This window comes from Molothrus ater, chromosome 3 (assembly GCF_012460135.2).
Source record: "Molothrus ater isolate BHLD 08-10-18 breed brown headed cowbird chromosome 3, BPBGC_Mater_1.1, whole genome shotgun sequence".
NCBI classification, from domain to species: domain Eukaryota; kingdom Metazoa; phylum Chordata; class Aves; order Passeriformes; family Icteridae; genus Molothrus; species Molothrus ater.
This window is the reverse complement of record NC_050480.2, coordinates 67,864,973-67,879,746: the sequence shown is the minus strand read 5'-3', so window position 1 is coordinate 67,879,746 and position 14,774 is coordinate 67,864,973.

Sequence of the window (14,774 nt, the reverse complement as noted above, 5' to 3'; positions counted from 1 at the left end):
AATATTTTCCAGAGAACTGCAAGTGCTTTGCAGTTGCAGATGTGGATCCTTCTGAGCAAGGCCTGATCATGAGCTGGCAATTTTCCTGAACAGGAGAAAGAACACCATTGATCCTTCAGTGTCAACATTAAAGACATTTACTAAAATTAGAGCTAACTTTAAATTTTGCAAAGTGTTCACATCTTTGGTCACCTAGTAATCAAAACCAACACTGAGAAGAAAGGGACACAGACATAAAAAAGAAAACTTATCTGTAGAAGGTTATTTCACCCAAATTTATTCTGGCAGTTTTAACATCAATAGAAATACAGACTACCTTGCTGTTGGTAATAATAAACTCTTCATGTAGTTCCCATTGTCCTCTTTGACCAAGAAAAATAGCCATTATTGCCCCTTTCCACCACTAAGGCGTTTGTTTTTACTCTTTCAATTTTACAATGTACTGACAAGACTGTCTTTTATTATAATTTGTTTTAAGTCCACAGTGCTGATGGGAGAGGGCTAAGAGCACCCTCATTATGGTAACCTGGCACTTGTAAGCCAAGGCAGCCTAATTTCCCCTCCACCCTATACTGTACACAGCTCTCTAGTGTTGCAAGCAGCCATTTTATCCTTTCTTCCGTAAATTAATTGTGCTTTGCCAGTAAATTTTTTGGCCCTCACTGCTGCTACTGGGAGGCTGTCCGAGAGAAACCTCTCTAACAGCTGGAAGCCTTTTAAAAGTGTCAAACCTGCTTTTCCTTGTGACCAGTACCATGTCCATCTTTTCTTCCTGTGCAAATACTGTCCTGAAGTAGCCTTTCCCGCTCTCCTGTGTGTGCCCCTGCCAAAAGTATTTATAGACAGCAGTCTCATCCCCACACAGCCTTGATTTTGCTGGATTAATCAAGCCATGCTCTTCTCATTCCCCTCATGAGCCTGCCAGTGAAGGCTGGGCTGGTACAAATCAGGTAGTGAAAAGCACAGAACGTGATCTGTGCCCTGATTCCTTCTCTCCTGACTCAGCCCTACTTCTACTTTCTGAATCCCTATGTTGGCCACACAAAAGCCACTAAAAGTGTAGAACCAATTGAACAGCTTCAAGCACAGGCCAGCTTGGAGGCTGGTAAGAATGAGGTTGCTGTCTCATTTGAGCAGAAGTTTTATTATGGTTGAAAGATGGAAATGGGCACTTTTGTTTCTTTTTGAGATTGGAGTATTACAGCAGGATTCCGTTTCAAATTCATAAAGGTGGAAAAAACTGTTTGTGTGGGCACAGGCTGTCAGACCTGCTGGAAAACAGCTCCCTGGAATCTCCTCTCCAAATGCTTCCCAGAGGAGAAGCAGCAGCAAGCAGCCATTTACAGAGCAGTGACAGTAAATTGTTTGAGAGAAAGAGACAGAAAAATACTGTGACATTTCCATTGCTCTTCCAAGTTAGTGGAACAGTTGTGATACCAGTGACACATATTTAATAGCATTCACATTTTCTTTTAAAGTGGTTTACTGGTTGTACTCATCTGGTCAGAAGAGAAATGACTGTAACATTTTTAATATGCAGTGCCGTATCGTTTGTTAATTGTGCTGATGCAGAAAGTTTGAGTAGCCCTAGCAAAGAAAACAGAAAATTATGGAGCTGCAGATTGCAAACAGGACTTTTTTCTGCCTGCCAGCCTGAATGAAGATGCCATGTTGTCACTCATTAGAATCAACATTTCTTCCAAATCTCAAGTCACTGTGGTTAAATTTCACTAGAGGTGAAAGATATATCAAGCAAGACTGAAAGCTGAGTAATTAAGTATCCTCACCAGATCTCTAAACAATTTTTCAACACAGATAAGGCACGAATTTCTTATGTAAAAATTAAAAATTTGGTTTTTAACACTTCAATGTCAAGAAAGTGATACATGCAGAACTTTGTTCTTCTTTGTAGATTGCCTTGCACTTAAGATACACTCCTATTTCCTTTCCAGCATGTTTCATTCCTTGGGCAATCTCTTAGAATTCTCTCTTCATTTGTTAGTGAGACCAAAAGATAGGTGGTGGGATTTTTTTATTTTTCTTGGCCACATTTGGAAGTAGCAGCACCTTTTCTTAACTCACTCTTATTGTAAGCTTTTACTTGTTAATCTAATAGGAAATTTTTGATTCTTAGGGATCAAGATAGCATTTTTTCCAATAGATCTTGAGTGGGATATTAATAAACACATGCACTCAGTGTCAACTTCTGTCTGTCACATTTAAAGCCAATGTTGCTTCACTTCAGAGTGGAAGGATGACTCTCAGAATTCCAAGGGATACAAGCAGAGAAACCTTAGGATGAATAGAGGTCTCATATGTACTGTATTACCATCTCTTCATAAGCAGAGAAAAACTAACAGACCTGTTTCAGAATGTGTAGAGATGTACTTGAGATTTTTGAACATATTAGTGTCAGTGTGAAGAGCCTAATGAAAGTGGGACAGAATACCAGAAGATTTCTAATAAGGATAGATTAGAAAGTCTCAAATTGATTCATATCAATTCAAGTTCATATGTTATGATTCCCAGTAAAACTATGAATTTTGGAATCTTTTATGTCAATTAACTTCTAAACCCCTATAGTAAAAGTATTAACCTTATTATATTGGTTTAAAAAAAACAAAGTAGATAACAAAGGGGCTCTATAATGATTTTACATTAAATCTAGAGAGCATGCTAGGAATGAAAGAAGGGAGCACTGACTTCTGTACTCATGATATAACTATTTGGCTAGCTCTGTTTTGTTGGGGATTTTCTAATTCATTTTATAGTACCATAATCCAAGTACTAAATGAGAAACCTTGTGCTGCTTTTCTTGAGCATAATCCAAGAACCTGGTCCCAGAATAGTCTGTAGTGCTTTACTCCATGTTAAGAGAACGCTTGCAAAAGCTATTCCCTAACTTCTCTTTACAGACTAGCAAGTACGAACACTTACTTGACAACATCAAAGTAATTCAGAATTCAGCAAAAAACAGTGGGAGACAGAAAAGTAAAATAGTTTTCTATGTGAAATAAAGTGGTTAAAGTGAATGAATTAAAATGAAATAATTCTGCATTGCTCACTGTGCTAGAGTTCATCATTATGCCTCTTCACCTCAACCTTATTGCTCAAACAGTGTAACCACATGTATATCTTTCTTAGGATATCCACTTACTCCCTGTGAGTTGTGAAACAAGATGCACAAGCTTATTTCATTTGGGGAGCAGCATGCAGTATTGTGAGATGGCTTCAGTTTGACAGAAAAAAAAAACCCAAAAAAACAAAACAAAACAAAACAAAAACAAAAACAAAAACAAAAAAAACCAAAAGCAAAAAAGACAGAGGATACTACTAACTAACTAACTAATGCCTTTGTGTTCACGTTTGAGAATCAGTACAACAGCTGGTTTAGAAGGCAAGCCAATACCTCCAAAGCAGAGATTTAGAGAAAGCCTTGAATTCCAAAAATGTAGAAGTTGCCCATAATTATGGAGAAAGCATAAAATCTAATTCCAAATATAGCAGCCTAAATTTTTATCCTTTGGAGCTGCACAGTCAGTGTAACTGAATTTCCTTGTCTTCATTGGTATACATGGTTTCAGTCTTCCTGCATTGTTGGCTTTCTCATTCTAGCACTAACATATTCCATCCACTGTATTTCCTGGCCAGTCATTAAAGTTTTTGGAAGTTAAGTAATTCTGAACTTTGCATTAGAATCCTCTGGAAAAGACAGTACCATGTAATGAAAAAGGAAAGATGTTTCTTTGCTCACTCTTGAAGCATATAAAGGAGAATACAGCTAAACTGTTCTGATGGCTTTCTGCTGTTAAATTCATTCCCACAGAAGAAATAGAATTGTGCTAAAAGGATAACCTGAACCACATTGAGTTGTAGTCTTAGGTTTTCAACTTTTTCCTTGGATATAATAAGTTTTGGCAGAATCCATCCTAAATGCAAGCTACAGCTACATAAAAAAACATTTGATGATGGGTCTATACAATGTACATCGTTTATATAGAGAGAAGATATATTATTCTTTAGTGTTGCTCCTAGCCGATCAGATTCTGATGCCCTATTACAAATGTTTTCAACAGCAAATGTTCATAAGGGCATCAATAAATCATCTTAGGGTAGGAGACATAGGACAAGGAATAACAAAGACCAGTTGTACCAAGTGAGATGTATATATGGGAAAACCTTTGAGTGAATAAAGACAATTACATAATCAATTACCTGAAGATACTGTGTAATCATTAGAATAAAATTAAAATCATTAGATTTTTTAAGAAAAGATCAGATAAACCTCTGTCAGAAATTTTGTAGGTAAGGTAGCATTAACATGATGATAAATGAGATTTCTTGTTTTTCTTTCCAGACCTATTTTCCCATGTCTTTGTTATTCTGTATGGCATAAGAAGGACCCTCAATTCATGGACTAACCAGTTAAAAGACAAAAGTAAACTGGGAGTTTTCGTGACAGAAAGGTTATCCCACAAGGATTCATACCTAACACTGAGCTGTTCACAGTTCATCAATGACCTGGGAAAAGGCACTAATGATGATGTGACTACACTTGAAGAACATATTTAGTAATTCAGATCTAAAGCTGATTGAAAAGTACTGGGAGAGGCTTCCACAACAGTGTGAGCAGTAGTAGTTGAAAAGCAGTTTTCCAGAGCATAAAGCAGCATAATGCACAAGGGGATGAAAAGATACAGACGTGACAAATTCTAAAAGATATTGTCAACCAGGAAAAGCCTTGCAGTCACTGTGAGTAGTTCTCTGAACAAAGTTCAGTGCTCAGAAGTGATTAATAACACGAGAAAGATGAACTTCTTTAGGAAAATGATAAGAAAACATAATGTAAAACACATTTATAGTGCAGTGCACTACTTGCATGTTGCTTTCAGATCTAGTTACCCCACCTCAAAGTCCATGTAGTAAGGATTACAGTAACATTTAGGATTGAACAACCAAAACCCAGAAAATCAAAATGGCAAAATACAAATACATTTATAGCTTTTAAATAAAAAATACTGGCACTGTCTTAGCAAGTCTGCAGTACTTAGATTACTGGAAGATGGGAAGGCATACAGAAGGGATTATTGTCCTTTTCAGATACTTTTTTAATCATGTGCTCATTGGCCTCTGGTCTTGTCTACTACAACCATTCTTATGATCCTGTGGGGAGAGGCTAAATACATTTGGATTTATTAGCTGGGAGGATAAATGATTTGGGGGAGGGGAGGTGATAAATGGTAAAAATTAAATTGAGACAAAAGGCATATTTGATTAATATTGTGTCATTTACAACTATTGTGTACTATGGTCCAGGGGAAACTTCCAGCCCAGGAATTCACTGGAACACAGTTTGTGAGAATATGAGGAGCTATGCTAACAAAAGAAACAAGTGATCCAAGAGCTAAATCCCTCCTGCCTGTGAATGATTTTGTGTAACTATGGTGGAATTAGATTTAGACAAACCTAAGAACTTCTATGTTGAGAGCCTCAATATGTTGCTGAAGTTCTGGTTTTCTTATTTCCACCCTAATTTTATTATTTCCTAACTCCATCTGTGCCTCAGTGGCAAAATCCTAAATTATCTAGATTCCAGAACTGTATTTACAGCCAAATAGGAAATGACAGCATTGGCTGCTGGCTCACAATGCTGAAGAAGTTGAGCAACTCTGAATTTTAAAAGAAAGCCAGATGGTCTAATGAGAGTAGAAACCAGGAGTTCCATTGTCCTGCATGGTTATATTTCTTCGGGAAGCAGGTTTTCTACCTGTAATGCAAGGTAAAATATTTTCCCATCTTTAGGAGAACTTATATATTAAAGTATTACTAAAATATCACTTAGCTTTACTAGCTCTGTCCATCAACCAGTAAAAAATTTGCACTTAGTCAAATTTCAACCACCCTAAAAAAAGAACTGACCAAAATCTTTTTATACTTCAGGCTACATAATTGCCAATACAAATCAGGAAAAAAAATTTCCTGAGTCAAATTCCTATTGTTAATGCCATATATAGAAAAGACTTAAGCTCTGACTGCTGAAGAAAAAATATTTTTTAAGCCCTTGCTACCAGACCTCAAAAATTTTGCTGTCAAACCCCTACAGTGCTTTTGGCTGGATGAAGTATCAAGGAGAAGGTGACTGTGGCCTCACAGAAGATGCAGAAACAAGACTGGAAGCATGGAGATGATGCATTCACAGTCTTACTACAGAACATAAATGCCCTTGCTGCTAACTTCTTATCTGTCTTACCTTCTCTCCAATTTTACAGTCAGTAAAATTAGAAGAATCAAAAGTGTTAAATCAATGCACCCAAGCTGAAATACGTTTAACTTGCACGTTAATATTTTCTTGAAGCATAAAGTGCCCTTGCTTTCCTGTAGCCTCTGGTAGTATATTGTGTCTGGTTGGGAGGGGGTTAATTTTCCTCACAGCAGCCTGTGTGGTGTTGTGTTTTAGATTTGTGGCCAAAGCAGTGTTGATAACACCCCCGTGTTTAAGCTACTGCTGAGCCGTGCTCTCACAGCATCAAGGCCTTCTCTGTTTCTCACTCTGCCCCCACAGCACGTAGGCTGACACGAGCTGACCAAAGAGGTCCTGCACACTGTGTAACACCATGCCCACTTCTGCAACTGGGGGGGAGGTTTTGCAAAGTTCCCATTGCTTGCAGACTGGCTGGGTATCAGTCTGCTCGTGGGAGGTGGTGTGTGCCTTTCCATCACTTACTTCTTTTTCTTCGTACTTTTTTTCTTTCATTGCCTTATGAAACTCTCTTTATCTTGACCCATGCCTTTTTCTTGCTTTTGCCCCAATTGTCTCCTGCATCTCACCTCAGGGGGAGTAAGGGAGAAGCTGGGTGGGTGTTTAGTGGCTGGCCAGGCTCAACCCACCACCTACAGAAAAGCTCTGAGAACAGAATGAGGAGGAAATGGGATGCATCTTACTGGACTAATTGCTTTGCCATGGCTCTCTTCTTCAATGCTGTAGGTGGAAATAACCAAATTCTTATTGTTGGGGACTTGGTAGAAGAAGTTACAGTTCATTTTCTCTTTCCCATCTGCTGATGCCAGCAAGAAGGCACTATGGATCTCAAAGGGATTAACAAACCAGTAATCAAAAAAAAGTGCTACTTCTTCCAACCTTTAATGCAGGCATAGGCAACCTATAGCTCTTATGTGGCTTCTGTGAGAGCTACACCAAATGACAGACAGATAGCAGGCAGTGCAGCTGTGGAAGTTCCTGCACCTTCTGTATGTCCAGCTGTCAGAAAAAGCAAACAAATTGAGGTCAGTAAAGCCAAAATTACCCTGCCACCTTGGGCACAGCTCTACTCTCCAGCAGAGTCCTTACCAACAGCCTATAATGTCATTCTAAAGTTTCACCTCTCCTTAGTGTGGTAGGGTGTCACATGAACTTGAGATTTCATCTCTTATCTACCATCATCTGAAACTGTTGTGTTTGATTCTGCACAGACCCAGTCCAAACCAACGTTTTCTCGTGACTGAAGTTTTTCTATTGATGGGTAAACCTGTGGTAAAACAAGCTCCTCCAGTAACCCTGAGACTTCTGAGGAACTGCAGGAATTTGGATGCTACACATACATGAGCTTTTCAGGACTGTTGGAAAGCAAAAAAATAAAACACAGAAAGGGATTTTTTTGTTTGTTTGTCATCTCAGAGTAAGGAGACTCAAATTTTAGGAAATGCATTTAGTACACTCTTTAAATAGAGCTTCAATAGTAAGTTAACAGAGACATGTTTAACTCAGAGTCTGTTTCAAACCACTTTGTTAGGAAAGTGGAAAAAATGCATCACATGCGTTTCAGTTCTTCTGGCCATAAAGCAGGAACAATCATCTTTAGACATCCTTAATAGGGCTGTCTCAAATCTAAATGGTAACTGTGGGCACTCTGAGTACTAACCATTCCTTTATTAGTAGTACTTTATTATGGCAAAATTATAGCTGCTAGTGCAAACAAGTTTTCTTCATATAACCCATTGAGTCCATCACTTGCAATGGATTCTCTGGCATAAGACAAAACACTGGGAGCTGTAATTTTATCATGCTTGTTGTAGAAGTAAGCATGCTTGAAATAGAAATATTTGTGCTATCAATGGTAACAGAAACAATAACAGTAGACTGGCATCAGATTACCAAGCTGTTCTCAGTAGTGAAATCTCAACCTTTGTATGTAATGAATTGGATGCTTAAGGGAAAGAAGATAAACTAGGATAAAGAAAAATTGTTGAAATGGTGGCTGTTGTGCTGGTTACACTAAAAATCCATTTTGGTGCCAAGCTCACTTCAGTCTGCTTAATTTTGATGTGTTGCTTTTGACTCTAGTCACTCCCAAGTAGAGATCAAGTTCCACTCCTAAGAAATGGAAAGCCCTGGCTTCTTTGGATCTGTGCCCCATTCCTTATGCTTTCCCCATGTCCACACCTCAGGTTCACTGCCCATCATCAATCTTCCCTTCCCCCAGTGCCCACAGCTCCTTCCTCCTTCCTCCCAGCTACCAGCTGGGTGAGAACCAAGGGGCTGCTTTTGAGCTGAGCATGTGCTGGCTGCCAGCAAACCCAACATAATAAATAACCTTTGAGCTCAGGCAGCAGCCTTTCAGTCACAGCAGTAATACGAAGGAAGTAGTCTTTCCTTTACTGAGCTGTTATGTTTCTTAAAACTTGGAGGAACTTCATGGCCTGAAGTTTTCTGTTTCTGAGCCAAATGTAACTGAAATGAACTTACAGATTCTAGCTATTAGAGAGGGTCTGACAAGATGGGTAGGCAAATAACATGTTACCTAAGCCCTGTTTCCTGAGGCTTACACTCCCAGAGAAGTATCCTTTGACATTGTAATAGATACAGTTCCCAGAAGTTTATAAATAAGGTTTAATGACAGAAGGTATGGGCAATATGCAAAATATTGATCTCAGGAGTTTCCATACCATTTACAGTATTCAAGGGAAATCTCCAAAGCCATTAAGCAGAAAAAGCACAGTGGGTTTTATTTATTTGGATTCATACAGAAATTAGTAGACACTGGGAGCACGTTTCAGGAGTCAGAACATGTGACCTTGTTAAATGTCTCTGCTCTAGCAGTTAGGCATCATTTACCAAACAAATATAATTGCAGTTTATTGTCAGAATTATATTTAATTCTAGACAGGATTATATATAAAGTAAAAAGGAAAAAGAAAAAAAGTATTCATAGATCCATACTATACAATTCTACTGAATGAAAGATTTTCACTTACTTTAGGTCTTTCTGTGTACAAAAGATCTTCTACTTGAACATCCACAGATGAGAATCATTGGCAGTGTATGTATAACTATACTTTCTGCTTTTATTAAGTGCATTATTTTTTTCACATTTTGAGCATCCTAGGCTGTACCTGATCTGAATTCAGATGCAAAAAGAACTGGTTTTGGCACAGTGCAAGTAACATGATACCTGTTCTAAAACCTGATAAAATTGCATGCTTTCTTTTCTGTATAATCTCTTTTCCTTTATATTATTTGAATATTGATTCCACATGTCATGCTTATCCCTTCCAAAACACACTAAAAGTGAGGGGAGGAAAGAAAAAAAAAGCCAGATGCAAATTCACCTTGACATGACCTAGATGGAAGAAAGACAAAGACATGTGCTGAACTCAGTGGCATTCCTAATGAATTTTTTTATGACTGGCAATAATTTGGATTGCATTGAAAATGTGTCAGGTCCCTGAAATAGTAGAAAAATCCATCTAGTGTCAAAAATATGTTTCAGAAGAACTTAATGTCTGAAAGCATTCTGATGGTCATACAAATTATGGGCAAACTGAAAATAGAGGAGTAAATTTGGTAAATTACTGATGAGGAAATAATATACAGTGACTGTAGCTCCTGTTGTTCAGGCAGCAGAGCATATCATACACTTTCATAGAGAAAGGGGCTAATAGAGAAGTTCTGGACACATATATGAGAAACAATACTGGAAATAAAGATAAAATATGGAAGAAAGCCTCAGAATATGGGAAATTTGATTTCCCAGCTCAAACTGGTCATGTGTAAAATGCAGATCTAAGTGCTGTTGTGCCCTGACCACTGCAGAGCTTTCAGCAGGCAAGTCACGTAAAATCCTTTCAGGACCTCTTTCCTACATACAGAAGCTATATGGACTTATTTCATGCACTATTAACCAAACAAGTTCAGTTTTTGTGTGTGGTTTCTCTCACATCGACTTAGAGCTATTTTTATCCGTTTGCTTTATGACTATACATTTACACCAGAAGCACAAATTAAGTTTGCAAACACTTGCTCCATTCACAGTCATTATTTCTCCCCAGCCCTTTATCACTGACCATTTGCAAAAGGCCACTTAACCACCACAGTTCTGCCAGACTGACCCCAAACAAGTCCCTGCTGCCAGCAAGGCTGGCAGGCAACCTCCAGTGAAGTATCCAAGGGGATGAGCCAAGGAGCACCTACACAACAGGTGTGGGTGCAGTAACCTGCTGCAGGATGGCGACAAGCAACCAGGTGCTGGATCTTCATCAGTTCCAGCTGTGTTGGGAAGGAAACATCCATCTGCAGCCCTGCTGACAGCTAAACCAGTGTAAACAGATCTAAACCATGCTAAAGCCTTGACTGCACACAGCCTTGTGTAATATACTTGCTCTATTGATTGGAAAAATCAATAATGCTAAGCAGGTAACCCCCCTGTGCAAGCATATTTATAGCATTCTAAAGCGTTTTTTTTCACCGATGGGATATTCCTATAAATTTCTCTCTAATACAAAGAACAATTTTATCATAATCTACAGCATGAAGTAGTGTTGCATCCTGGCCAAATATATAAACATACAAAATTAGCATCTTTATCTATCATCTCATAAGGCCATTTTAATTTAATATTATCTAATTGCACTGCAATGTAAAATAGTACAATTTTTAAGTAGTTTTAGGATGTCTTTATTAGCCAAATAAAACAAAAGGAAAACAAAAACTACTGAGCAGGGCCAAGTGAAGCTGCAGGATAGCTGGGAGGGTTGGGCTGTAAGTTATTTTGTTGTTCCCATGCTGTGTGACATGGAATGTGCCACACTCAAGGGTGCTTATAGCCCCCAGCTGTAGCCAGGTCTCCTGAATGCCCTTTGGTGGCAATTTGAAAGGATACAACTTGAAACCAAGTAAAACAGCAGAATAAATTGATTGTTTCTGATATTAAATTCCTTCAATCACAACATTTCATTTATTACACAATATGTTTCAAAATTTTACCCCTTATTTAAAAAGTATCTTCCTTAAGAAACCTAGCCAGAATTCATTGCTATATGCAAATATATATAGAATGCATCAATACATAACACATAAAATTATTACCTTTTTCTAATCATGAGATTACATTAACATGGGTAACAAGGCTGCTTACCTGCTTGGATGCTTCTATCAGTGCATTCAGTTTGTGGTTGTAACCTTCAGGTGCAGTTTAGTACCATGCCTTCTGCATATTTACACGCCACTGTTAAGGTCTGCTCTCCCCTTTGCCTGAATTACACAGTCCTCAGAACTTACTGTCCTGCTGAGTTGTGAAGCTGTGGACAAGCACAGTAGATCTGGAGAACCAAAACCTGCAGGCAATAATGCATATTTGAGCACTTGCCAGTGCCCATGGTGGGCAAGCAATCTCATGCTGTGCCTGTCAGCCACCCGAATTTCTAACAGAGTTAAGAATTGAATGACAGTCTCCCCAAAGGCAGCATCAGAGTTAGAGAGTTCAGAAGTGGCTTAATACTTGCTAGAAGCTCCACCTAGGCAATCCACAATGTCTTAGGAATGCAAATATTTTGCAGCACTCTGATCTTGGCAGGAGGTTTCTTCTTTGTAATCTTATAACAAATCCAAATCACATAATTTGATCCTGTGGGACAATTTCTGCATGAGAACAGCAAATTCAGATATCTTTTTTAGTCATAGGATTTGAAGCTGAAGTCGTTCTGAAAGCTCCACTGTAATTAAAATATATATATATGTGTGTGTGTGTGTGTGTGTGTGTGTGTGTGTGTAGATATATATATAAAGAAATAGCCTGCTAATATAAAAATAGCAGTACCAGCATATGAAAGCGAGACATTTAATTTCTTTATTTAAATAACTTAGATGCAGCATTAAAAAACTTTAGATGAGACTTAATATTGCACATTAAGACCTCAATCCACCTACTATTTCTAGCCAAGATTCCAATTACTGGAATAAAAACATTTGGACAGGCAAGTACCAAAAAGTGGCAGGAGCTGATCTCCCAGTAGTGAATTGTATAAGGGTATCCCAGAGTAGGGGCAAATTCTGGGACAGCCATTGACGGCCATAATAATTATGCAATCTGGCTGGAGTTAATGGGATTATGGCTACCCTTCCCTTCTTTTCCTTTAGAATAACCTTGTGTAAGAGAGAGTTTGATGGAAGATGTGTGTTTCCCAGCTCAGGAATAAGAAACCTCTGAAAGAACCCTGAAGACAAACTATCCCTGAAACAAAAAACCAGCACTTCCTACTGAAAGTCAAGACATAAAGCAAACTTGAAGTACACCCTGTCTCAGAAAATATGTGACAAAACATGACTCCCAGCTGCTCAGCAGCTCAAAACAATGGGACCATTTGGTGCTGTGGGCAGAAAGGCTGAAGCAGGTCCTATTATCCTTGCCCTCTCTTGTTTGGTAGAGGCCACCTTGCACCATCACCCTTGTTGATAAAAAATAGGGGAGTGGTATATCCCTTTTTTTTTTTCCAAAACACACCATGTCAACTCCTGGTCCAGAGCATTTCACATGTTCTGTTCATATGAACTCACTGCCCTGAGTTCAAGCAGATAAATGTGTGGCAGTGCTGTACAGGGACTGCAGACCCTGCCTTCACACTACCTCAGTGAGATGCCTGTCTGCTACTGCTACTGCATTTATGCAGAAAATGCAGAAATACTCAGCAACCGGTCCTAGGTGTGTCCCGCACAGACACAAATACCTTGGAGTCATTTGCATAAAGTCTCACATACCGTGAGACAATCAGTACAGGAGGGAGCACGAGCCCCGGAAGAGCTGAACAAACCCAGTGCTCAGAAGCCAAATTTGTGGCTTGAAAGAAGTTGCATTGGAGGTAGGGTTTGACAGGAAGGCACTCTGTTGTTTCACTGATGGACTTCAGGTTTCTCTCAAATCCCGTTGTGACTCTGAGAAATTTACCACACAATACAGAGAATAAGGAGTTTGTTGTCTCTATAGTTTTTTGAACCAATGTAGCTCCTGAGCTGTGTGTGGCATGTATTCAGAATGTTTTCCACCTTTGCATAATCCCCATATTATCATCTGGCAAAATTAACCACCCTACTCTCATACTAAGAATGCTACTTTTGTATTATGCTTATTACATTATCTTATATATTGTTAATAATCACACATACTCTTGCTTTATTTTTAATACTAATGTTTTCCATTAAATGCTCTTGTGTCATTTAAAAAAATCTATAGCCATGTTATCTTCAGATTGCCTTGTGTATTATGGCACTGTAAGAAACTGAGTGTTGGAAATAAAATGTTAAGCCACCCAAAGCCACTGCAGTTAATCATATTTAACACCTGACTGAACTGGGCTCACCCAGAGCTTTTGGTAGAGTCCTGCTCAAGTCATTCTGTACAATTATGTGACAGCCCATTAATAACTGCAGTTTCTATTAAAGTTGAATGTAATTCTAAGAAACCAAAACTCTTTGTAACTAGTTTCTCTGGTACAACAAGGCCTCTAAGAAGGGTTTATCATTTACTTTTCTATGACCTATAGATTGATTACTGATCCTTAATCTATTTGCTTTTGATTGGTGTATCATCATGACAAGGTTATGAGAGGACACTGCAGAGAGTAAGCTCTGCTGGTGAACCTCCATAGTGATGCCATAGTTCTGAGTGGCTTTTTATTTACAGTCTTGAACCTATAACGAATACATCCTCTATAGCAATCAAAGTGTTAACTTTTGTCATCTCTATCCATATTTCCACCACAAAACTGATGTGGAAATTCAGCTTTTGTGTTGCCTGAATGATGTAATCCCCCCAAACAGCTCACATTTGAAATGGATCAAAACCCCCAGCTCTGAGGAGCAAGCAGAGTGCAGAGGGTTAAGGCAGAGCAGGCTTCAGTGTAGAGAGACATGGGTTTTTTTGAAACAGGGTGGGATTAGAGACAGCTTTACAAAGAGTCAAGTACATCAAGGAAAGGGGATAGGAGCTCAAGGATGTCCTACTGCATATTACTTTAAAATGTATGATTTTTCCTTTGTGCGGATGCTTGAACTTGACTTTTTTTTCACTTGAAAGGAACAGCCTTTTCTTTTCTTCTGTCTCTTAGCATAAGAAAGGAAGGCTTTAGTGGTAGCTGGATTTTTTTTCAGCTTGCAGACAAGGGGAAAAATCTGATTTCCTCAGAATATATATTCTACCTATAGAAAAATGGCCCTTTCATCCTTCTGGATCGTTTTTAATCCCTCCACATAATTTCCTTATGTTCCTAAGCTTTTTTCACTCCATGAGGATATGCCCTTGGGTCATCCTGGTACATATGGTTGGGAACCTGCAGCTGTGTGTACCTGGGCCTTTGTCACTGCTGGGGACATTACAATCCTGGGGACATAACCACTGCTTCCTGTCCTGAGTTTGACACTGCTGTTCCAGTCCTCCTGCTTTAAGATCCACTACATCAGTTCCCCCTTTCATAGGACTCACAGGCAATCCCCAGCAATTTAGCTT